Raw genomic sequence first — 27,280 nt, 5'->3', positions numbered from 1 at the left:
CTGCAAAATATTCCTAATAAAATTTGAAGACCTAAATAAATGAAGAAAATATTAATTTCAAGGATCACAAGATTCGATATTGTTAAATGGCAATTTTCTTCAAATGAAATCTGTACACTCAGTGAATTCTAGTAAAAACTGCAACAGTCTTTTTAGTAGAAATTAGCAAGCTGATGTTAATATTTATATGGAAATGCAAACAATTTAGAATAACCAGAACAACTTTCCTTTGAGAGAGATTTTTGCTCTAGGGATCAAGTGTTCGCCAGAGAGACAGAGACAGACAGAGAGACAGAAAGCAAGAAACACCTCCCAGGAGGGATGGCCAGGCCACATTCCCTTATCCTGCATTCTCCTCTCGGGATTTTGGGAATGCATACACACACATACCCAGTATGAGTTTCAAGCCACCAGGTCTGGAACTCGAATCACGTAGAACACATGGGAGTCCAGTGCCTTAACCACTACACCACCTGCTAGCCCCAACCAGAGCAATTTTTGGACAACTTACCCTATATCTTTTCAAGATTTACTATAAAGCAACAATAGTCAAGACCTTTGGTATTGGTGGAAAGATAACATGCCAACCAATGGAACAGAAATGAGTTCAGAAAAAAACTTAGATGTTTGCTCAATCAGCTCTTGGCAGTAGCAAAGGCAAATTATAGCAGGAAAAAAGTCTGTCCAGCAAATAAAGCTGGACTAACTGGATATGCACTGGAGGAGGAGGGGGTGCAGAAAATACTGACTCTCACTTTGCATAATACAAAAAATAACTCAAAATGGATAACAGGCCAAAATGTAAAACCATATACACTTTATATAAAAATTTTAAAAGAGAATATTTTTGAAGAATTATTAATTTAATTTATTATTATTATTATTATTTTTTAACTTGCTATATATAGGATACATGGGCACACCAAAGACTCAAAGAGAGATGGGGGTGGGGGGTAAAGTGAGAAAGCAAGCTACCAGGTCTGGGACTCAAACCAAGGTTGGCCATTTGGGAGTCCAGTGTCTTAACCACCATGCCACTTGCTGGCCTAAGATGAAAGAATATTTTTATAACCTAGGGACTAAACGATTTACCAAAACCCACAGAAGCATGATTTACAAAAGAAAAAAATTGGTAAATAGAATTTCACCAAACTGGGAAAAGAAATTAGTCCTTCTAAAGATACCTTTAAGTAAACAGTGGGGTGGGGAGTTGGTGTGGTGGCTGGGGCACTTCCCACACAGCCTACCGCATTCCAAGTCTTGGACCTGGTGGCTTGCTCTCTCTTGCCCTTTGTCTCTCTCTCTGGTCAGGCTGACTCAAGAATGTGAGGCGCAAGGGTGATTGGGCCCACAGGTTCTTGTTCCACACTCGGAAGAATTAGAGTTGCCAATACAGGGAGTAGGTATAGCAAAGGAGAAGTTTACTAGCAAACTGGGGAATTTATTAGTAAAGCGGGGAGTTTATTAAAGGACAGGGAAGGAGAAACAGAGCTCCCAAGAAGGGAGCAGGTCCACAAAATGGGTCGCCAAGCAAGAACTGTGGCAGGGGTTTTTATTTGGATCAGGAAGGGCTCTGTCTGGACTTAGGTTCTGGGTGGGGTTTGTGCATGCATTCCCCTCCTGGTAGGGAGGGGCACATGCTGGATGGGTCCAATTATTTTTCTAATTTTGAAGTGGGTACCAAGGTAAGGAGATTAGTCTTGAAGCTTTGGGTCATGAAAACCATTACCTTATCTTCTTCCTGGAATATGGTGGGACCTGGAAAAACCCTTTGTTTCAGGTCTACGTCCTGTTGCCTAGGTCAATCATTGAGCCATCACTGCCTCCATCTCAAAACTTAACCATTTTGTGACTCCATCTTTGGCCCATACCCTACCTATATTTTTAGAGTCCATATCTCCTACCTCAAAATTAAAAAATAGTGGGAACCAGCAGTTAGCGTAATGGCTATGTCACTGGACTCCCACATAGTCGACCGCGGTTCAAGTCCCAGACCCGGTGGCTTAAAACTCACGCCGGGTGTGTGTGCGTGCGTGCCCAAGATCCCGAGAAGAGAATGGAGGAGAAGGGATTGCGGCGTGGCCATCCCCCCTGGGGGGTGATTTCTCGCTTTCTGTCTCTATGTCTCTGTCTGTCTGGCGAGCGCACGCGCCCTATAGCGAAAACCTCTCCAAGTAAATAAATAAATAATTAGTAACAAATAGAATTAAATAATTAAATAAAACAAAACAGCATGCCACAGAGAGGGAGAAAGTACTTGCAACACACATTATTACCTATACTACTAATATTATATTAATAATATTCTATATTCTGTATCCAGAATATTGAAAGAACGCTTATAACTTAAAATAAGACAACTCAGTATGGAAATGGCTGAAGTAACTTCTAGTTATAGCTAATGTACACATAAAAAGAGATTTAGGGTAGGTTCTTTGGCTTGACAGTGATGCAATGCTCAAGAGAGGCCAGATTCCACATGGAGGCCATAGTTCAAATCCCTGGCTCAGTTGTATGTGAGTGCCCAGGATCCAAAAGACTGGGGGAAAGAGGTTGTGGCATGATCAGACCTTATGGAGGGTGCTCATCTCATACTCTCACATACATACACAGACACACACTCCATCATGAATAAACAATAAGCAAAATTTTAAAAAAAGATTTCAATGCCATTAACCATCAGAGAAATGCAAATTATTATTAAAATTACCACTATATGCGCCACTGTAGTCCCCCTAGGACAGCTAACATGAAAAACACTGACCATTCACAGAGTTAGCAAGGATGTAGGGCAGCTAGACTCACTGCTGAGAATGCAAAATGATACAACTTGAAAAAATATAATTTTTTAAAAGTTATACAGCTACTATTCTACCTATTAATTCTATTTCTAGTATTTAACTATGAGAACTGCAAATTTATGTTCCCACAAAGATACCTACACAAATGCTCATATTAAGCTTTATTTTTTGAAAGCCTGAAACTGGAACTCAATATCATCAACTGATGAATGGATAAACATAGTATGATTTATCCATACAATGATGTATCAGTTAACAATAAAAAGGAACCAACTGACGCTGCATATAATAACATGTATGAATCTCACAATCATTCTGCCAAAATACAGAAGTCAGGCTAAAAAAAAGAGGAAGGGAGGCCAGTAAGTGGCATGGTGATTAAGGCGCTAGACTCCCACATGGCCAACCACAGTTCGCATCAGATCAGGTGGCTTGCAAATCACACTGGAAATGTGTGTCCAAAGTCCTTAGAGGAGAAGGGAGAAGAAGGGATTGTGGTGTGGACAATCCCCCCTCAAAGGGTGACTTCTCACGTTCCCTCTCTTTGTCTCTCTCCAGCAAGTACATGTGCCCTATGGCAAAAACCTTTTAAAAAAAGAAGGAAAGGAAGGAAGAAAGAAAAAGAGGAAGGCACAGAGAAACTTTGGGGGAAATGGAAGGGTTTGCTCTCTTGGAAAAGGTGGTGGTTTCGAAAGTAGATGCTTATGTTAAAATAAATCAAGCAGTTCATTCGATTCAATTACACACACATCAATAAAGCTGACAAAAGGTCAAGAACTAAAAAAAATATATACTAAGAATAAAGTTCAGGCATTTTGCAATCCTAGCAGTTCAATACAAATTAGAGTATCTAGGTGGGAGAACTCACATCTCTCCTTCAAGAGAAGTAGCAATTCTCAATAACTCTCAAAGAAGATTTTTTCTTTTGAAAAAAACCTCAACTTTAACCTCTACTTAACTGGTAAGACAAAATAAATGATGGACAATAAGGTTTTTGAGCAACAATTACGGAGTAGATTTTAGATTATGAATAGGAATCCCAAATGACATTATTTAGTAAAGCTGATAAACAGAACCTTTTTTTCCATTTTTTTTTTTATTGCCAGGAGGCACATATGCTCACCAGAGAGAGAGAAAAAGCACTCTCAACAGGGTGTGGTCACGCCACAATCCTTTTTCTTCCATTTCTCCATCCTGTGAGGATTTGGGGCATGCACTCACAGAAACCTGGGATGTCTTCCATACTGTTGGGGCTGGGATTCAAACTGTTGTTGGTCATGTGGGCTCTGGCTTTCTAAACATAGTACTTAACCACTCATAAGGATTTTTTTTTTCCCAGTCACAGTGGCATAGGTAGTAGGGTGCTGCTGCACAATACTGAACCCATATGGGAGGGCCTGGGTTGGGATCCTGGGCAAACACGAAAATGCCCAGTGTACCTAAAGATATGCCCATGATCCTGGCTAGCTGAAAGGAGAAGGATGGGGAGGACTGTGGCATGAAAAGACTGTTGAGGATACTCGTCTTTCTGTCTCTCTTTCAAAAGAAAGAAAGAGGAAGAGTAAAAGAAAAAGGGGAAAAAAAAAAAACAAATAAATTTTGGGAACCAGCAGTTAGCATAATGGCTATGTCACTGGACTCCCACGTAGCCGACTGCGGTTCGCGTACTGGACCCGGTGGCTTAAAACTCATGCCAGGCACGTGTGCGTGCGTGCCCAAGATCCCAAGAGGAGAATGGAGGAGAAGGGATTGCGGCGTGGCCATCCCCCCTGGGGGGTGATTTCTCGCTTTCTGTCTCTATGTCTCTCTCTGTCTGGTGAGCGCATGCGCCCTATAGCGAAAACCTCTCCCAAAAAAAAGAGAGAGAAAAAAAAAATCTAAAAAAAACCCAAAAACAAATAAATTTTTTAAAAGTATTGCTTGTTGCTAAAACAGGGTGAAGTGGTGCAAAGTATATGATGACGCCAAATGTTTTACTGGAACATACAAATTAGTCATCTTAAATTCAACATATCTAGTTTATTTTATAATGGGTACTATTTATTAAAATAAGAACACTAATGATTTTCAAATACTGTTATTAATAAATAACAAATACGTATAACTACTACTATCTGATTTTAAACTTCACAAAAGTGAAAAAAAACTCTTCAGAACACCACAAGCTAAAGCCTTACACAGGGACCAGCAGGTGGCATGATGGTTGGGGGACTGGACTCGCACCCAGCCAACTATGATTTGAATACTGGACCTGGCGGCTTGCTTTCTCACTTTCCCAATCTTTCCCTCTGTCTCTCTCTGGTAAGAGCACATGCCCTAGAGGAAATTTAAAAATAAGAATAAAAATAAAATTAAATGATTCTTTTAAAAAATTGTTAATATATATAAATACAGATTAATTTCTATGTATATTCTAATGCAAATTAAGTGTAAAAAATATGTGAATTTCAGAAAGTTTTGTTTTTGTTTTTGCCAGAGGACAAATGTGCTTGTCAGAAAGATGGGGTGGAAAAAAGCACTCCTTAATGGAACATGGTCATGCCACGATCCCTTCTCCTCCATTTCTCTGTACTGTGGGGATTTTGAGCTTGCACGCGCTAGCACCCAGCATGTTTTTCAAGCTTCCAGAGTCAGGATTCAAGCCATGTGGGATCAGACTCCCAAGAACAGCCCAGACCACAAGATCAGCCCAGTATTCTTAAGTATATAAACAAAATTCAAATGTAACGCAAGACAGAATATGAAATCTAGAGATCAGCATTTGATGTGTTTAACAACATAAATAAACCCCTAGAGGCAAGTTATAAAGACCTCGAATATGAGAAGACATCCTGAAAACAATAAAATAAAACCACTTTGATTGACATAACTGGTTAAATAAAAATATGTAGCTAAAATAAAACAAATTTAGAAATGATAGGAGAGAGAAAAATTCCAGTGCCCCTCTCTCTTAAGTAAAGGCATTTTACTAAATATTTCATTAAGGTCTTTCCATTTAAACTTCTAGAGTATAAACTCTTTCAGATTTAGCAAAGTTTTAAAATTTTAATTGACAAGGGAGCAGCAGGTGGCATGGTGGTTAAGGTGCCGGACACGCCCACATGGCCAACCATGGTTCAAGTATCGGACCTGGTGGCTTGCTTTCTTACTTTTTTTCCTCTCTCTCTCTGGTCAAATTAAAATGAATGAACGAATAAATTTAAAAATTAATAAATAATTGTTTAATAAAAACAATTTTAATTGACAAAAAAAGGACACTTTTACTTTCAAGTCAGAACATTAGTATATTATTTTTCATATTCTTCTCACTTATGATCACATTATGATTTCTATTTAGTTACTTGAAAATACATCTTTATGCATTTTCTACATCATAGTAATTTACTCAGGAATAGTTTTTACTTCCAGGTTCGATACACAGCTATACAGATCCAACATATAAACAACAGGCTGGTGTTGGTGACCTTGATCTCTTTATTAAAGCATTTTACCACTTTCTGAAGAGCTGAGTTTAGGTCCTTATCTCATTCAAATAACAGCTCGAAGCTACTCCCAGAGGGTGGAAAATACACATTAAAAGTGTGTGTGTGTGTGTGTGTGTGTGTGTGTGTGTAGGAAGAGAGGAGGTAGGGAGGAGAATAGAATAAAGATAGAGTAGAATGGCAAATAATAACTAATGAAAACTTGAGTGGCCAGCAGGTAGTATGGTGGTTAAGGTACTGGACTCACATTTGGCCAACCATGGTTCAAGTTTAGGACCTGGCAGCTTGCTTTCTCACTGGGAATCAGCAGATGGCATAATGGTTATATGGCTGGACTCCCACATGATGGACCACACAACAAGTCCTAGACCTGGCAGCTTCAAACTCATGCCAGGCACATGTGCATGCATGCCCAAAATCCTGACAGGAGAATGGAAGAGAAGGGACTGCAGCGTGGCAGTCCTCCCTGGGGGATGATTTCTGGCTCTTTATATCTCTCTCTCTGGTGAGTGCACACACCCTACATACAGCAAAAGTCCCTCTACAAAAAAGAAAACTTGAAACACTTACTAGTACACTTGACCTGTGCTAGTCAATTTAATCCTATTAACAAACCTATGGGTTAAATAATACAATCACACATCACTTAAAAATGGTGATATTTCTGAGAAATATGTCACTGGGCAATTTTGTTCTTGTGTAAATATCACAGAGTACACTTAGACAAATCTAGATGGTGGAGCCTACTTCACACCTAGGCTAAACGGTATAGTCTATTATACTCTCAAGGGCCCCCCATTTGTAAATGATTGATAGGACTGAAACAGGGTTGATCGAAACATCATCATGCAGCGCATGACCATATGAGAATTCCACCTCACAGAAGTGAAAACAAGGTGCAGTTCACATAGCGACTGACAAGAGTCAGTCTTGTTCCACAGCCCATGATCACCATCTCATACCTTCAGGAATAAGAACTTCATCTAACAATCAGGAGGTAGTTAGCCTGGTAAAGCAACCATGGCAGGGCTGGGGAGTGGGGGATACTGTTCCAAGCAATAAAGGCACTGAAAAACAAAAAAGAGAAAGAAAGGGAAAGCTAAAAAAGTTTCAGTGTCATAATAGACCACACAGAAAACCAAATGGGGGAAGTAAGACTAAGAAAGAGCTTTTACTTCTTATACAAAACAGTAAGGCTTCCTGAAATGTAAGTATTTGTCATATGGAAGCTGGAAGTCAGACATATTTAAAAATCTAACAGAAAGACTAGAGCAGTTAAAAAAAAAAAAAGGAGTGGTGGTGGGGGGGGCATCAGGAGCCAGATCCTTTATGGCAGATCAGAGTTAGAATTCCATCCCAATGGCTTAAGGAACATGCCAGATACGCATGAGTACCCCAGATCTTGACAGGATGGAGGAATGGAGGAAGGATTATGCTGTGACCATGCCCCAATGAGGGTGCCTTCTCTCTCTTTCTCTCTAGTGAGCACATGTGTCCTCTGGCAATTAAAGAAAAAAAAGGAATAAAGGCAGAAGTTCTATTCATGCGATAGGATTTTCAGCAGCATAAGGTAGGTCACCTACACTAGATCAAACAATGTAGAAACCAACTATAACAAAGCAAGAAAAGGCATGCTTCTCTCTAAGTGCCCTGCCCCACTGCCTAGGAAGCAGAGAAGTGGGACAGTTACCCCAAGAGTGCAGAGGTGAAATTTCTGGGGAGAGGGTCTGGAGTTTTTCCAGGCAGGAGACAATACGGAGAGAAGGTAGCTACCAAGAAGGAGAATACGGTCTGCCCCATTTACTACTTAGCACTCCTTCCTTCTGAAACGTTTCTAATCTACGACAGTGCCTACATCATGACTGCCGACACTTGCTGATTTAATTTTAAAAAGTTTACAAATGACCATTGTAATAAATCTAGGAAACTGGAAAAAAACAAAAGAAAAAACATTCATCAAAAGGCAATATCTATTAACAGCTTGGTATTTATATTCTTTTTGGTCTTTTCTCAAGGGATAAATAGTCGATTCCTTCTTTTGCACATTTTACATAGTAAGACATGCTTTCAGCAAGTTACTAAAACCATTCATAAGCACATTGCTGGACCTGGATACGATTTTTAGAATAAGGCAAACATTCATATTTACCTACCAAAATAAAATAAAAAACCCAGACTAAATATTGAGCAATGAAGAAATGGGTAAACAATAGGTTTTGAAAGTTTGGAGAATGTCAGGATTTTTAAACCACAGCTAGAAAATATTTGAGAAAAGTATGGAACCAGCAGTTAGCATAATGGCTATGTTGCTGAACTCCTACGCGGTTCGAGTTCCGGACCCAGTGGCTTAAACTCACGCCGGGCGCGTGTGCATGTGTGCCCAAGATCCCGAGAGGAGAATGGAGGAGAAGGGATTGCGGCATGGCCATCTTCCCTGGCAGATGATTTCTCGCTTTCTGTCTCTCTGTCTCTGTCTTTCTGGCGAGCGCACGCAACCTATAGCAAAAACCTCCCCAAATAAAGAAAAGAAAATATTTTTAAAAAGTCTTTAATCTTTCTTCACGTGTGCTGCAGAAATGAGAGTAATTTAGAGAGTCAAAAAAATAAATACTGATCCTTAATTTTGCTATTTACATTAAAATTCCAAATGTTGATGTATTTAAAGTAGATGTCTATAAATGTTATTTATTTTTTTAAATGTACTTAGTAAAACAGAATGACCATCCTTAAAATAGTATTTAGTAAAATGTTATTTTGCATGATAAAAAAGGTGAAGTTTCAAAGTTTTGTTATCATAAATACAAGATTATTCATAAAATATATAACAATTTCACAGAAACAAATAAAAAATGTATAGTTAGAGGTTTCAGCTGCTAGAATATATTGAATTAGTATAAATTTAGCAGTTAAAAAATACAAAACTTAATCATGAAGAACAAAATTTTTGAAGTCTAAATTATTGGCATAGTGAAAAACTTTTAACTTGATATCAAATAACTAGACTAAAATTGTCTTTGAAAATAAGTATGCTGGAATGTTCATCAGCAAGTCTTAAAGATGCCTCCCAAAGGAAAAAGTGGTTCTGGAAAAGGGGGTAAATCAGGAGCAGCGTCTGGGAGTGACAGTGCTGACAAGGTTCAGGGTTCCAAAGGTGGGGTGATGCCATAAAGGTCAGACACATTCTGTGTGAAAAACATGGCAAAATTATGGAAGCCATAGAAAAGTTAAAGTCTGGAATGAGATTCAATGAACTGACCACACAATGTAGTGCACGTAAAGCCAGGCAAGGGGGTGACTTGGGTTGGATGACCAGAGGGTCCATGGTGGGATCATTTCAACTTCGTTTTTTTTTAGGGAGAGGTTTTTGCTACAGGGGGCGTGCGCTCGCCAGAAAGACAGAGAGAGACGGAAAGTGAGAAATCATCCCCTGGAAGTATGGCCACTCTGCAATCCCTTCTCCTCCATTCTCCTCTTGGGCATGCACACACATGTGCCGGCATGAGTTTAAGCCACCGGGTCCGGTACTCGAACCACAGTCGACTACATGGGAGTCCAGCGACATAGCCTTTACGCCAACTGCTGGTCCCACAGTGGGACCATTTCGAGAAGCAGCATTTGCCTTGCCTGTCAGTGGGATGGATACGCCTGTGTTTACAGACCCATCAGTTAAGACAAAATTTGGATATCATATTACCATGGTAGAAGGGTAAAAGTAAAATCATATGAAAAGACTGAAAAAAAAAAAAAGAGAGAGAAGAAAAGAAGTATGCTGGGTCAACCCATAGTACAGTAAGGTCAGATTCTGTGCAGAGGAAGCCAGATTACACATGGCCAACTGGATTTCGAATCTTGGCCCTGTGGCTTAGAAAAAAACATGCCAGCTACATATGCATACTCAGGATCCTTATGGGAAGAAGACTGGAGAAAAAAGGATTGTGGTGTAACCAGACCCCATTGGGGGGTACTCACTCCCACAAGCACTCTCTCTCTCATTCATACATGCACACACACCATCTACAGCTAAACCAAAACCAAAAGTAGTCATTGCACTATTATTTCATCTTTCCTGAAGGTTTTACAATTTTCAGTGCTTTTAATTAAAGGGAGGAAAAGACATTTAAAAATAAGTATTAGTATGAAAGATGAAACAAAGTAATTCAAATATATACTTATTCGTGGTAAAAGAGATCTTAAACATTTATGTAGTCCAAGTAATTAACACTTTTCTAATATATATTTAAAGGGGCAATTTAGGAGTAATGACCTAAAAACTAAAAGGAGATTATAAATATACATTATCTGTTTTTCGCTTAATTACTAATCATTCCCTCACAAAATCCTTTTTGCTATGGGACGCATGTGCTCACCAGAGAGACAGAGACAGAGAGGCAAAAAACAAGAAATCACCCTGCGGGGGGAATGGCCAAGCCACAATCCCTTTTCCTCCTTTCTCCTCTCAGGATTTTGGGCAAGCACACATAAGGGCCCAGCGTGAGTTTTAAGCCACTAGGTCTACGACTTGAACCATGGTCGACTACGTGGGAGTCCAGTGACATAGCCATTATGCCATCTGCTGGTCCTCCAAAAACCTTATAATCTTCTTATATAAGTAAGGAAGCTGGATCCCAGTGATTAGAGATAAGCAAAGGTGACAGAAGAGAAGAGGCAATCTCTCAGATGTTTATAACGACGAGTCTACCAATTTCTGTGGTTGGAGTCACGACCAAAGAGGACCTGGTCTCAATAGTTAAGAACTCACTCCTTGTAGACAAAGTATTTCATATTCATAAATAAGGTCTTTTAAAAGACTATGAAGGGGGGTGGCAGGGGGCGTGGTGGTTAAGGGTGCTGGACTCCCACATGGCCAGCCACAGTTCGAGTCCCAGACCTGGTGGCTTGCTTCTCATTTTTCCCTCACTTTCTCTCACTCTGTTCTTCTGTGGTCAAATTAAAATAAATGAATAAATAAATAGAAATAAATGAAAAAAGCTTGTGGCCCGGATGATTAAGGTGGCTAGATCCCACATAGTTATGTGGGCTGAGTCCTAGACCCAATGGCTTGAGAAACACACTGGGCATGTGTGTATGTGTGCCCAAGATCTTAAAAGAACAGAGAAATAGAGAAGAAGGAATTATTATGTAACTGTGCCCCATGGTGGTGTTTTTTCACTTTCTCTCTCTCTCTGGTAAGTGCATCCATCCTCTGGCAAAAACTTAAATAAATAAACAAGCTTCAATTTTCTTAAAAAAAAAAAAAAAGTCGTGGAAAAATGGAATTAAAGTACAAGTTTGTTTCAGTGGAAAAAAAAAAAACAGAAATCCACAGTTTTTTCACAACACACATTTTCCATGAACTTGTCAAAGACCCCTCATATAATGGAACATTCTTAAGTGGATAAGTGGATTACATTCTCCCTCCTACCCTTTTTAAATTTATACCATTCCAGTAGTTCTAGACTGTGGACAACTAAATTTGAAATCCAACCCAAAGAAAGGCAAGCTGGCCAGAAGGTATTATAGGCCAGAGGGAGAAGATAACAGGGACCTGCTCTTCTTCATATTTAAAATACAAGTCCCTTTGGGCTTGCATTTTAACACGTCTGTTGTCTAAACCCAGTTTATCATGTCCCTTCTCAATACTCAGATTCATTTATTTGAAACAGATTTTCATGATACTAACTAAGGTAAGAAAGTTAACACATCCCTTATAAAGAAATATTTTTAAAATTTTGTTGTAAAGTTGCTGAAAAGGTTTAGTTTTAGGTTAAAGAATCTATAGGATAGTAAGATACAGAAAGCAAATCAAACTAGATAAAACAGAAAATAGAAAGTTGGCATAAATAAAACACTGAGGATAGAGAAAGAGAAAAAACATAAAAATGTGAGGGAAAAAATGAGAATATATGTATATTAAATACCCTTTAGGATATAAAAATATCCTCAGTGGCTCAGCAACAATAGTGTATATAGGTAGATACATGAGAGGCCCAAGTTTGAATACAGATTCAATCCAAAAACTAGGGCATAGTAACATGCACCTGTGGTCCTACATATTCAGGAAGTTCAGGCAGAAGGATTCCAACAAAGCAAGACCCTATCTTAAAAAACATCCTCGGGACCAGCAGTTAGCGTAATGGCTATGTCGCTGGACTCCCATGTAGTCGACCGCGGTTCGCATCCCATACCCAATGGCTTAAACTCATGCCGGGCACATGTGCGTGCGTGCCCAAGATCCTGAGAGAAGAATGGAGGAGAAGGGATTGAGGCATGGCCATCCCCCCGGGGGGTGATTTCTCACTTTCTGTCTCTCTGACTCTCTTTGTCTTTCTGGTGAGCGCACACACCTTATAGCAAAAAAATAAAAATAAAAATAAAAGAACTCTCAAAAAAAAAATCCTCGCGAACATAAAAAATTCATAGTATTTTTATATAATCTACCCATATCATAATATTATCTGATATTTAAGAGTTGTAGGGGGTATGGTTTTGAGTATTATTCTATCTATATTTACTCTTATTTAGAATACAAATTTAAACACACACACACACACACACACACACACAAATGGCCCCACATATGTTCTACAAATTCAAAATTTAAAAATCTTAAAAAAAAAAAAAAATCGAAGGAAATCTTTCCCTTAAAAAAAAAAAAAGTACCGTGAATGGAAACAACTATAAGAGCCTATACTCCTGGTCTCCAATTTGGTCATCTAACAAATTCCACTCTTGCAATGACTGTTTCAACAGGAGATAAATAAGAAGCAGAAGTCACCCTGTAAGACTGCACATAAAGGCAGGAGGTACACAAAGCTCTTTTGAAACAGAGAAGAGGTACTGAAGGCAAGATAATAAATGGACAAAGGAAATGACAAACCGCAAACATATAGCCAACCTGATCAACGCCCTTTTGTTAGACCTGAAGTCATGAGCCTCAGACGTGGCTTCTGCATGTGCTGCTGAGTGAAGTAGACCAAGATAACCTAAAAAGAGAGATGCAGCTTGTTCACCAGTAGGATTTTAAATGTGGGAAGGGGAAAGAACCTAATAAAAAGGATCTTATTACTAAGGCTAAAAAACTTCAGAGACCTCAACTTTTTGTCCAAAAAACTATAAGGAACATGCAAGTTGTCTTCTAAAAGGGAACAGGCATTCCTACCACAATTTCTGTTGTTTGGGGAGTGTGGTGGCAGCGGATGGGAGGTGAGACGGGGACGGTCAGGAATGACCAGTGGCTAGCAATCACTGTCAGGTCCAGCTGTCAGCACATCACCTGGCAACACTTGCTGGCATTTTGGACAATTTGTCCCTTTACTCTGCTTACATTCCACAAGGAGATGCCAGGGTATCTAGCCTGAAGAGCTATAATAAGGAGATTTTAACCTCAGTTCTTACTTTATTATTTGCAATAGTAGGGAATTCATCAGGGAGCAATTAAAACAAAACAAATCACAGCTACAATACAAAGATAAAAATGAAGGAGAGCAAAGACAGATGGGAATTTCTGTTCAAGAAATAAATGGAAATCAACAGGCCCCTCTGATGTTCTTACGTTCACTTCTCAGCCATCACCTGTAGGTACCATGTGAAAAGTCATTATCTATAGATTGTCTAAAGTTATTTTTGAAAACTCGGAATGTAGAACACTACAGCTACATTTAGGATAATCATTCATGAGACTTCAATGAAATGAGAAATCTTATTTCTTCTAGAAGATTCTGTTTCCTAGAGAATCATTAAGAACGAAACATTACCTCAAGGAACTGAAAGGTAAAAAGTAATTCCTGGAACATGTGTAACTCAAAGCCAAATAGAAAACGCTAATATAAAACCACTGAGTGGGAAAAGAACATCTCAGGTTAAAATTTTATTTTAAAAGTAAAAAGTAATGAAATAATTTCAAGTTATCACCCTAGTTAATAATGAAATTATTGAGCTGGCCCCACAGTGCACTGGTTAAGTGTGCTGCAGAGGGTACCGAAGCCCACACGGCCAACAGCAGTTTGAATCCCAGCCCTGGCAGCATGAAAAACACACTGAGCATGACTGCATATGCCCAAGACCCTGAAGGACTGGAGAAATGAAGGAAAAACGGATTGCAAAGTGACCGGGCCATTGGGGGGTGCAATCGCATGCGTACTTTCTCTAGTTCACGTACATATGCCCTCTGGGGGTAGGGGATGCTATTGTTTAAGTTTAACCTATTTTTAATTCACATAGTTTCCAGTACCTTCTCAAATAAAAATTAGTAAGTGACCAAAATTTAAAATTTCACAAGTAATTATAAACTCTTACATTAAAAAAAAATGTAACGAACCAGTAAAGAAGAACAAGATGTTGTCATCTGTGGAATTTGGATATATATAGTTAATAAAGAAGACAAGAACTAAAAGTTATCTTCTAAACAAAACCTAGAGTTTCAACACATTACAAGGCATGAACATACTTGAAGAGAAACATTAAAAATAAATTTCCAGGGCTGGCAGGTGAAGTGGTTAAGGGAGCTGGACTCCCACATGGCCAATTGCGGGTCGAGTCCCAGACCTGGCGACTTTCTCTCTCTCTCTCCCTCTCCCTCTGTGGTCAAATTAAAAAAGAAAAAGAAAATTAAATAAAATAATTCTTTTAAATAAATAAATATACTTCCACTGGGACCAGCATATGGTATAATGGTTATATTGCTGGACTCCCCCTGTAGTCAATTGTGGTTCAGGTCCTGGACCTGGTGGCTTGGAATTCACACTGAGCGTGTGTGTGTGTGTGTGTGTGTGTGTGCTCAAAATCCCAAAAGGGAAGTGAAGAAGGGATTGTGGCATGGCCATCCCCCCAGGGGGTGATTTCTCACTTTCTGTCGCTCTGTCTCTCTGTCTTTCCACCAAGCATACACACCCTATAGCAAAAATCTCTCTTAAACTAACTAAATAAATAAACTTCCACACTGTAGCATAAGACCTGGTATCACATTTAGTCAACACGATGCTCTGATTTACTACTCTCACCTTTACCTCTAGATCCTTAACTTGTACATCTCTAAATACAACCATCAACCAAACCTGGTTATTAACTGTTCACTGCCAGCACAGTGCTCAAGGCTAGGCAGAGTTGTTTTAGGACAGCCTTCAGCTGTAGGAAAGAACTCAGGAAACTGCAGAGAAAGCACCAATTGTACAAAGTAACACTGCAACTCTGAAAAGAGGGAGAAAGTATGAGGACTCCAGCCAGATTTTTAAACTCTGCTTCAACAAAATAGCACAACGGCTGCAACTGGGTGAATTAAAAATGAGCTAAGAGATTGTAGTCAAAGAAGAAACGAAACATGCATACCATATTAAAAAAAATCATGAACAATAGTTATCAAATTTCATCAAAATTAAATTGGCTACATGTAATTGATTATAAGTATGTAACTGAGAATCCAGCAAATGCAACACATCTTTGCCATCTTTACAGATGTCATGCCACAATGGATAGCAATGACAATTATACCCTCCTGTCCACTACAACTGACTCCTAATGCCAATTAGAGAAAATAGAAAACAAAATGGAAATGTTTTAATTTCATTGAGCCTTTGCTCAGGACTGCTAAGTATACTGCCCAATAGGAGATAAAGAAAATCTGTATAGGTACGTGGTAATAAATCTGACTGGCACACAGACGCAAGTTGCCTTCTGCTAAGATTATTTATCAATGTGTAAAGAATGGGTGAAGTCCAAGAAAAATACCTACTGCAACATCAATGAAAAGTCGCTGGGTGCCATGAATGAGAGCAGAGGACAATGCGGTCATTAACAAAAAGCAATGGCGCTCTGCAAAATGGCCTAGAGGACGTCTATGCACAAGATTTATCACTACTAGGAGGTCAGAGGACTGAAAACCCTTCAATAACATTAGCATCACTAAAACACTAAATGACTGCAGCTTACAGAAAACCAGACTGCTTTAGAAGGCAACCCATACATGATTCAAATATTTAATTTCACTTCGCTTGATTTAGGTACACTGAAATCTATTGAAGCCTGAGAAAACAGGAAGACTACAGGGAATCCTGCTGCTGGTCATTAAGAGGGATTTCACTCGATTTCTTTAATTGGCTCTGACTGCACCAGTAAAGTATAGAAAAAGAACTTTGGAAGTTTCTACTACAAATCACAAATACCTATGATCCAAAATAAAAGAAGAAAATTCCTGATTTTTTTTTTCCATGTTTGTATTTTCTTTAGAGAGGTTCAACTTCTACTCATAGATGTCCAGGATCCTGTGACTAGATAAAGAGTTGGAGGAAAAAACACTGCAGCATGCACAGGCCCATGGGGGCCCTCTCCCTCATGTAATATAAATAAATAAATCCATTAGATGTAGATTTTGGATTAATAACAGGATAGCAAAAACAGTTCCCACTCACTCTACTGACGGGAGGGCAAACTGTTACAACTTTGGAGAGCGACAAAATATGTTATCAAGAGTGGGAAATATGTTCTTGCCTTTGTATCCAGTAATAAAACTCTTGCAAATCTACCCTAAGAAAATGGTCTAAAATACAAAAACACACGTACAAAGACATTCACCCTGACTTTGTTTTTAATAAAGACTGAAATAACCTTAAATGCTCACTAGTATAATAACAGTTAAGCAAATTATGATACATACACAATGAAATATATGACAATTAAAAACATTTATCAAGTATTGAATTTTATATGAGATATTATGTCCACTATGTTCTACCCCCTGCAAGTACACATGCCCTATAGTAAACTAAAAAAAAAAAAAAAAAGCACTGACCAATAAATTAAAAGTTGGAGGGGCCAGCAGATGGCATGGTGGTGATGGTTAAAGATGCTGGACTTGCTCCCACACGGCCAACCATGGTTTGAGTCCTGAACCTAATGGCTTGCTTTCTCTCTCTGTCTTTGTCTCTCTCCAGTGAGCGTACATGCACTATAGCAAATTTTAAAAGAATAAATTAAATCAAATAAGTAATTCTAAAAAGAAAAGGTTAGGGGGCCAGAACATAGTGATTAAGGCACTAGACCCCCAGATGGTTGACCACAGTTTGAGTCTTGGATCCAGCAGCTTGAAACTCATGCTGGGAACATGTGCGTATGTGCCCAAAATCCCAAGATAAGAACGGAGGAGAAGGGATTGTGGTGTGTCCCCTCCCCGCCCCCCCGAAGGGTGAGTTCTCACTTTCTGTGTCTGGCTCTGGTTCCATTAACTACCAGGCCATGGAGCTGGACCTCTGTAAAGTTTTTGAAGTACCCTCATACACTCCGTCAAACAAGAAAAACCTGTGGCCTTCCATAGGCCATTGGAAACCTACCAGCCCTGACTGAGACACTAAGAAACCACACTGGAGGCCAGTAGATGGTATAGCAGTTACATCACTGGGCTCCCACATGGCGAATCACCCTTCAAGTCCCAGACCTGGTAGTTTGAAACTCAGGCTGAGCATGTGTGTGTGCATACCCAAGATTCCGGGAGAAGAATGGAGGAGAAGAGACTGCGGTGTGGCCATGCTCCCCACAAGGGTGAATTTTCACTTTCTTTCTCACTGTCTCTGTCTCTCTGGCAAGTACACATACCCTAAGACAAAAAGAAAAAAAAAAAAAAGAGAGAGAGAGAGGGGGAAAGAGAGAAAGAGAAACCATTCTGGAAAATTAACAGCAACAAGTATGATTTAAATTAGGAGCACAACACACAGGGATAGCATTCTGGACTTAAAAACAGCATGAGGAGAATTAGCAAATCACCATATCAAACTATAACTAAAAAGCATCCCAAAGCCAGTCCTGAATGCAGGAATGTATCTAGAATGAGAGAACTTGAGAGATGCTGTACAGAAAAATAGGACCCAGCAGCAGGACGTAGCCCCCCAGCTATCTAAGGCACATATCTGTGACCAGAGGTCTTCCTCTCAATATAGACCCCAGAAACTCAAAGAACAGCTATACAAGCTATTTGTTTTCATTTTTATTCTTTATAGAAAATTGAGCAGTCACACAGAAATGGTCCTGTTTCACTGATTACCATTTAGAAAATAGCTGATTCATAAAGCTTACAGAATAACTCACCCATATTTGAAGAGCTAATCACAGAAATGGATTGATTCATGTTTAAAATTCCCTTTCATGTTTAGAACATTTGAAATCCTAATTTTTTATATTTTCTTCCTTTCATGACTACATTCAAGTAGATGAGATTGAGTTATGACTAAAAAGTGTCGCTGGGGGCTGACAGGTAGCATAGTGGTTGGGGCACTGGACTCCCAGATGACTGTGGTTCAAGTCTCAGATCCAGTAGCTTAAAATTCAATACTGGGAATACATCCATGTGTGCCCAGGATCCCAAGAGAAGAAGGGATTGTGGTGTGGCCATCCCCCCTGACAGGTGATTTCTCACTTTCTCTCTTTCCATCTCTCTGTCTCTCCAGCAAGTCCACATGCCCTATACAGAAAAAAGAAGTTGTCGGGCCTGCCCCATGGCACAGTGGTAATATGCTGCTTAGAGAGGTCAGATCCAACATGGAGACTGCAGTTTGAATCCTCACCTCAGTCAGCCGGAAGCATGCTGAGCACATGTGCCAAGTGCCCAAGATCTGCCAGGCTAGTAGACTAGAGGAAGGGGACTGCAGCATGACTAGACCCCACAGAGGCTGTGCTTCTCTCTCGCTCTACTTCATGTACACATACACTCAATCATAAATGAAAAGAAAAAATTTTTTTAAATGTTTTAATTGCCAGACACAAGAACTTGCCAGAGAGAGAAAGCATCCTTCAATGGGATGTTGTGCTGCGATCCTTTTCCTCTATTACACCATCCCGTCAGGACTGCAGACATACACAGACACGTGTGTGTGAGAGAGAGAGCACACCTGATGTGTTTTTCAACCTTCCAGGGTCAGAATTCAAATTATCGATGCCCATTTGGGATCCAGCTCCCCAGGCACAGTGCTTAACCACTGTGATATGCAGCCAGCCTTAAAGAAACATTTTTAAGGGAATGTTATTCTGGGGGGCTGGCAGGTGACCTGGCGGTTAAGGGTGCTGGATTCCCTCATGGCTGACCATGGTTTGAGTCCCAGACCTGGTGGTTTGCTTTCTTACTTTACTTCTCTCTCACTGTGTCTCTCTCTCGTCAAATTTAAATGAATAAATAAAGTTAAATAATTCTTAAAAAAAAATAAAAAGTATGTTATTATGATAAATGTTTAAAAGGAATAAAGGGGCCAGCAGGTGGCATGGTGGTTGAGGTCCTGGATTCCCACATGGCCAACTATAATTTGAGTCCAGAACTTGGCATCTTGTTTTCTCTCTTTCTCTCTCTGTGTGTCTTTCTGGTGAGCACACATGCTCTACAGCAAATTTTTTAAAAGTAATAATAATAAATTAATTAGGGGCTGGCAAGTGGCATGGTGGCTAAGGGCTCTGGACTCCCACATGGCCGATCACCATTCAAGTCCCAGACCTGATGACTTGCTTTCTCACTGTTCTTTCCCTCTCTCTCCCTGTCTCTCTCAGTCCCTCTCTGATCAAATAAAAATAAAGTTAAATAAAATAATTCTTAAAAAAAATAAATAATTCTTTAAAAAATGAAATAAAAAGAGAGTAGATACTCACGACATCTATTTCAACAAAGTTGCTAATATTTAAATGTCACTCTGACTTGTAATCTGAGTGTGCTGCTCCAGTGGGACTCAACAGCGCCATGGCAGCCAGGCCATGAGCCCTTCTAAAATAGAGGCGACCTCTACTGATCCTCACTGTCAGTTAGCAAAAACTAATTGAGCCATCACAGGCAGAGCACAGTCCAAAAGACCAGCAGTTTAAAGTTACCAGACAAAGGCATTCCAGTGAGTATTCAGCTCAGGTACTTACTGGCTGTGAACCTTGCATGAGGCGCTTAGCCTCTTTCTAAGCTGTAGATTCTTAATCTATAAAACATGAATGTTAATGCAAGAGAACTTAAGAAGTTCATGGAAAATGGAATTAAAATATGAGTTTATTTTAATGTCAAAAACCTTTGAAATTCATGCATATTTTTTTCATAGTATACATTTTCCATTAACTCCTCACACTGCCCAACTCAGAAAGCTCCTAACAATGGGACCAGCAGTTAGCATAATGGCTATGTCGCTGGACACCCATGTAGTCGACCGCGGTTCGAGTCCCGGATCTGGTGGCTTAAACTCATGCCAGGTGTGTGTGCGTGCATGCCCAAGATCCTGAAAGAAAAATGGAGGAGAAGGGATTGCAGTGTGGCCATCCCCCCTGGGGGGTGATTTCTTACTTTCTGTCTCTCTGTCTCTCTCTGTCTTTCTGGCAAGCACACGCACCCTATAGCAAAAACCTCTCCAAAAAACGAAATCTAACAATGACAAAAGCTCTCTGACCAAACTTCAGTCAGGCTCCTCTGAACACTGTATCATCATCCAGCCCCTGCCTTGCTCGGGTACAGAACGAATCCTACTAAGTCAGTTTAGGAAGAATCTTGATCAAATTCTTCACCCTACCCCTGACGTCTACATCCTCAGGCTGACTAAAGCAAGAATCTTATTAGGTCAGTGCTACGGACTGAATAATATCGTCCCCAGTGTCCATTCTCTGAAGCGCTAATTCCCAAATTGATGATAATTTGAGATTGGGCTTTTGGGAGGAAATTAGGATGAGGTTGGAGCTCTAATGAATAGTGTTTTTTTTGTTTTGTTTGCTTCCTTCCTTCCCTCCTTTCTTTCTTTTTTAAGTTTGCTGTAGGGCATGAGCACTTGGCAGAAATGAAGAGAGAAACTGAGAGACATGGAAAGTGAGAAATCACTCCCTGGGAGGATGGCCATACTGCAATCTCTTCTATTTCACTCTGCTCTCAGGACTTTGGGCACGCATGCATGTGGTTTTTAAGTAGCCGGGTCCGGCACACGAACTGCACAGTCAGTCACGTGGGATCCAGCTGCCTTAACTTCCGTGTCACCCTCATGGCCCAATATTACTGTTTTTTCAAAGAACAGATCCAAGAGATGACCTCTCTGCCATGTGAGGATATAGCAAGAAAAGACATCTGTCTGCAAACAAGAAAGGGGCACTCAAGAGGCACTGACTCTGCTAGCACCTTGATCTAAAATTTCCCAGGCTCCAGAATCACTAGAAATGAATTTCTATTGTTTGAGGCACCCAGTCTATGATATTTCACTACAGAAGCCTAACCAAGGCAGGCAGTTTGGGAACAATCTCTCAGCCCATCTCCCAACCCGTGATGTCTCTGCTCAGTAATTTTCCACCCACTGACCTCCTCACTCTGCTCCTTGGCTGTAAATCCTGCTTGTCCTCGCTGTACTCGGTTGAGCCCATCCCCACCCCCTATAGCAGCAGTCTTGAATAGTCTTCCTTACCATGTTAACGAGGGTCCAAGGAGGAGTAAATGAATGTCAATGTAAGTAAAACCCTTGAAACAGTGACTAACACAATCAAATGCTAAAAAATGTTAGTTTTTGTTCAGTCATAATCAGGAACTTAACAAAATAAATGTATAAATGTTACACTGCTTTTTAAACTAATTACTGTTCATTATATGGTAGTTATTTTAATGAACATGAAGGCCCAAAGAGAGGAAGACTAAGTACATGCACAAAGAGCTCACTTTTAGAACAGGCAGAGTAAACAAACAGCTCTGGCCCAGGGTGCTGGATTTCTACAGCAGATAGCAGGTCAAAGTACAAAGGCAGCAGGAGGAGAAACTGATTAACTGAGCTTGGGGGGGAAGGCTCCCAGTGGCAGTGGCCAGACAGACTTGAGAGGATGAAGAGAAGTTCACTGAATTGTTTTCTAGGAGTGAAACCATCCCAAGGACAAAGGTGTAAAAACGGAGATGGACTAGACTATGGCCCACCGGGCAAGGAAGCCACCGAAAGATTTTGAACAGCCATGTATCAGGACCAGATTTACCTAGCAGCATGTTTCTCTTGTGGCAGAGCAGAAGCTGGATTTAGGGACCTGGCCTTAAATATAAATAGATAAGCATTACTCACTTGTGAGAATGAAGACCCTGCCCATCCACAAAGCCAAAATTGAAAAGGAAAAAAATTGAGTATAGTCCATTTGTAGAAACATACCAAGACAAAGATACTCAAAATCACTATGTCAACATTGGACAATCATAAACATTAGTTTACTGTGCGACTACTACAGTCTGGGAACTGAACTGCTGAACTATCTTATAGAATTATTGAATTTATCTTTGGCAGAAGACTACCCATGCTCCATTTTCTCTTTTCCTTCTTCTTGCCATTCTTGATTTGGGTCATATGTTCTGTTTGCGCCCTAGACTGGTTTCAGTGGATTTCCTCTGTGCATGCCCTATAATTGCCAAATGCTATTCACTGTTTTTCAGACAAGACTACTCCTGTGAGAACAGTCATGAGAGCAAGGATCTGTCTCTGCCTATCACATGGTTTAGTCATAAAAGGCATAGAAAATGTGTGTGCTCAATAAATGCATCTTAGGATGAATCAACGAACAAATCAACAAATGAACTACTGAGTAATCCCTGTAATAACCCTTCCACCTTCAGTGGTCATTCAGTCCTCACCTGTATAAACTCAGACCTAAACAAGGAGTCTTCCATTAAGACTGTGAGAATGAAGACTCTGCTACAGTGTAGTCATATAAACATTTGGGCACCAGCTTAAATTCTGTTATACGTTAAATTCTCTAATGTATAACAAATGCCAAAGCAGAAAAAAGGAATAATGATTTTAAAAGGAATAATGATTTTAATGATTGGGCCAACAGGTGGCGTGGTGGTTATGGTTGCTGAATTCCCACATGGCCCACCACGGTTCGAGTCCCAGACCTGGTGGCTTGCTTGCTTTCTCTCTCTCTCTCTCTCTCTCTCTCTCTCCTCCTACCTCCACTAGTGAGCTACCTCTACCTCCACTAGTGAGGAAACTAGTGAGCCACTAATTTCCTATGCTTCATAGTCTTAGAACGGCCTTCATGTAATTTTCAAGTCAGTTATGTGGTGTTCAGACAGATATTCGTAAAAAAAAAAAATACACAAAAACTATTCAACTAATAAGCTGATATTTAAACATATGCCTTTTTAAGAGAATTAAAAAAGACAAGACACTGATGACTTTTTTTAAACTTAATATTCTAACACAGGCAAGGCAGTTTTCTCCTCCCTCTTTCAAAGATAAACTAGGCAATCATATTCTAGAAATTTGCTATTTTGGAAGCAACAATCAAAATGCTTAGGTGGTTCTTTATCTGCACACAGCACAAGTTTTTCTTAGAAGTAGTGTTAGTTTACTTGGCCTGAAAATCAAACAAATTCAGCTTAGCTTCAGAGGTTTCTATGTTTATGTACTCAGTATCAAAGTGCATTACTATAGTTTTTTAAGGACTCTTATAAGCAAGGTGGCTGTCATAGGATGCCAATTCAAGTCCTATAATATAATGAGGGCCATTTTCAAACATTATAGAAACCATTGACAACTGCCCCTGCCTCCTTATTTCAAATGCTATCTTGAGCAAGTTATCTATTTGTTCCTAAATGTTACTTCATTTCCAAAAGTAACAGAGACCAATCCTTTGAGTAGGTCAACATAACAATGTAGCAAAAGAGACCATCCTGTGAGAAAAAAACAGACCAATTCCCTGAAAAACTACCACTCCACATACAGAGGCCTCAGAGTTGTATAAATTAGAAACACCAAAACCCAAATAGGTAAGAGTATTCCATTATGTTAAAAGTTCATTCCTATAAGCATACCAATGGGCTGGGAAATTTTTAACTACTAAGTCTGACCAGCTACTGTTAGTACTAGAAGGAAATGAGCATTCTGACAATATACATGAAGCATGTCCAAATTATGTTGGAAAAAAGATCAACTGTATTAGCCATTAACAAGTAAAATAACCCAAACTAAATAAAGAGAACAATTTAATTCGCAAACACATAAGGGGAGCCCAGAAAAACTGGGTGGGGGGGTGTCTGGTGACCTGGGTCTGGTCTTAGATCTGCTCGTTTATTCTGCTTCTCAATTTATGCCACATACTATGAAGGATCTGATCCTGGTCTTATTATACAGCACTAATCTTCCCTGGAGTAGTAAGACAAACTGATCGACCACCCTGAAATCTAAGATATAAAATGGGGGTGTAAGGGAATAAGCTAAAAATGGAGCTAAGACAGTCAAGGAACAGACAAACTGTCAGACTGCCCAGTCACAGACAGTGAAACGTGTCACTGTAAACAGTAACTCTACACTGAAAGTGAGAGGCCAGGAGATTGCACAGGCGAGCACTAACACAGTTCAATTACTTTGCCATTAACTTAGCCACCTATCCAAATGCATCACTGTACACTAAAAATAGGACATAAGAATGCTTTTGTATCATGCTTGTTTCAAATAACAAAAATATTAAGGGAAGAAATTTAAAAACACTTATCAAAATGTATGCTAGGAAAAGAGAAAAAGCAATATATATTTTTAGTATCAAAAACACAAATCAAGGGACCAGCAGAAGGTGTAATGGTTACATCACTGGACTCCCACATAGTCAACTGCAGTTTGAGAGTCCTGACCCAGTAGTTTAAAACTCATGCTGGGCGCATGTGCATGCCTGCCCAAAATCCTGAGAGGAGAATGGAGGAAGTGGGATTGTCCCCCCTCTCCCTCCCCAGGGGTGATTTCTCACTTTCTGTCTCTGTCTCTGTCTTACTGGTGAACACACACACCCGATACCACTGTCTCTGTCTTACTGGTGAACACACACACCTGATACCAAAAACCTCTCTAAAAGAAAAAAAAGAAAGAAAAACACACAAATCAAGAAAAATTGAGATGTTAATAACACTCTGCTTCATATAGCACCTATAAGTGAAGCTGTTCAAATATTTTTGCAGATTTTCAATCTAATTATAGTAATTCTGACAACATCCCTGTAAAACAGGTAAAATATAGAAACAATCATTTCTGTTTAGCAACTGAAGTAGACATTTAATCATGCACCAGTTAGATTCCTGACCTAGCTCAGTCCAGCATTTTTAAGCATACCATTCACACAATTCACCAATTACCCTCACAAGTACAATAAAATAGAATATAAAATTGAACCTCACAGCTTTCTATGTTCAAGGAGTAAATGCTGGGACCAGCAGTTAGTGTAATGGCTATGTCACTGGACTCCCATGTAGTCGACCGCAGTTCGAGTCCTGGACCCAGTGGCTTAAACTCACGCCGGGCGCGTGTGCGTGCATGCCCAAGATCCTGAGAGGAGAATGGAGGACAAGGGATTGCGGTGTAGCCATCCCCCCTGGGGGGTGATTTCTCGCTTTCTATCTCTCTGTCTCTCTCTGTCTGTCTGGCAAGCGCACGCGCCCTATAGCAAAAACCTCTACAAAAAAAAAAAGAAGTAAATGCTAAGAACAATTATAGTAAAATGGCTTCAGTTTATGGAAGAAATTGTTTCAAGTCTTCTATTCAGTCTGATGAATTGATTTTTTAGCAGTAAATTAAAAATAGTTACCATGATTATTATTAAAGCCACGTAAGATGTAGAAATTATAGAGAAAAGTGCAAATGCTATTTCCCACACTCACCAATAGCAACTGACAGCTTTATGCCTTCTTCAAGGGACAAAAGGAATTCAGTTTAAAGTGCAAGGTCAAAGTATACAAAAAGACACGCTGGCCCAGGAAACCAATAGGTTTAACAACAAAGGATGAGTCAACCAATACTAGCAGATCTGAGATACTTGGGAAAAAATTCATTTTAACTCAAAAAAGGAATTAATTCGTCCTACTGATGGCTAAGAAAAAGGACTTTTCAAGTGTTTTATTTGTGCTTTTTAAGAGCTATTATTATAAAGGACTTTAAGAGCTGGTATATTATTACAGCATTAAAGGGTATTTCCTAAATATACCCAATCTACCTAACTGTTCTCAGAGCCAACTGTTGGTGAAACAATTCTTTCTTCCTTTCAATACTATTTAGATAAGGCACAGCCAAAGCAGTACAGGATGACCAAACCTGAACTTGCTGCAGGAATATCTAACCAGATAAGAACTTCACAAATACAACCCTATTTAAAAGACAAGGAAGAGAAACTTGAAGAAAGTCCTGATTCCCTGAGCACTAAGTATGCAGTGAAAATATGAGCTCCTTTTTCAAAACGTAAGCTCTTCAGTGCAGAGACGGGCTCAAAATTTTATTCAGCCCCCTAGCATCTGTGCTAATGCCAACAGGTTGAGTAAATGGCTTCTACAGTCACTAGCAAAAGCAACTTGCTTTAATGAAATGATATGATGTCTAGAATTTGCTTTGAAATAATAGGGGGAGGGGCAGGCAGAATAGATGTAACAAGATTGGCCAAGTTACCGGTTACTGGAGCTGGGTAACGGATACTGAAGGTAGAGTTTACAACTCTCCTTTCTTTTGTAGACCTTGGAATTTTTAGATGTTGAAATTTTTCATAATAAAAGGTTAAACAGAGAGAGAGAGAAGAAAGCTAGATTTTAGAAATTAAATGCTTCTCAACTACCCCTTTTCTTTACTTACTTAACCAAGAATTCAAAAGGAATACAGCAATTTAAATGATCTGTGATTAGAAGACCATTAGAATGACCTTCCAGTATTTCTGTTGTTTCACACAATTCCTTGTAAATGGGTGAATTAGGACAGTACCTGTCTCTACATTAATGTTTTCTCCTTTATATGTCATTTTAATTAAGTCTGATGTTTAAAAATGATCATTTCCCCCCTTCATCCTGACAACAGACATTCTTTCTAAAATAATTAGGGAAAATGTAAAGATATCTCAGTGACCCAGCCACAGTGGCACAGGCAGCAGGACACTGATGTACGATACTGGAGCCATCTGGGGAGGCCCCTGGGCTTGGAACCCAGGTCTACCTGAACACCCTGCGTGCACCCAGATCCTGGCTGGAAGTGCCTGGGAGATCACATTACGGTGAGACTCTGTCAAGGGTGCCTCTCTCGG

General features: G+C 39.7%; 1 protein-coding gene across 1 annotated transcript in view; it reads right to left on the bottom strand.

Moving 5' to 3' along the window:
- ITSN1 (intersectin 1) overlaps nt 1-27,280 on the bottom strand; it is a 268,969-nt gene that overhangs the window by 194,579 nt on the left and 47,110 nt on the right. Inside the window, exons 2-3 of the mRNA XM_006153903.3 lie at nt 13,179-13,266; nt 7,246-7,350 (exon numbers count right to left, since the gene is read on the bottom strand). The gene's annotated coding sequence lies outside the window, so the exon portion shown is untranslated. The remainder of the gene's footprint in view (nt 1-7,245; nt 7,351-13,178; nt 13,267-27,280) is intronic.

The sequence above is a fragment of the Tupaia chinensis genome, unplaced genomic scaffold (genome assembly GCF_000334495.1).
Source record: "Tupaia chinensis unplaced genomic scaffold, TupChi_1.0 Scaffold000392_1, whole genome shotgun sequence".
In the NCBI taxonomy this organism is placed as follows: Eukaryota; Metazoa; Chordata; class Mammalia; order Scandentia; family Tupaiidae; genus Tupaia; species Tupaia belangeri.
The sequence above is the reverse complement of the archived record's forward strand: the minus strand, read 5'-3'. Positions and strand labels throughout refer to the sequence as shown.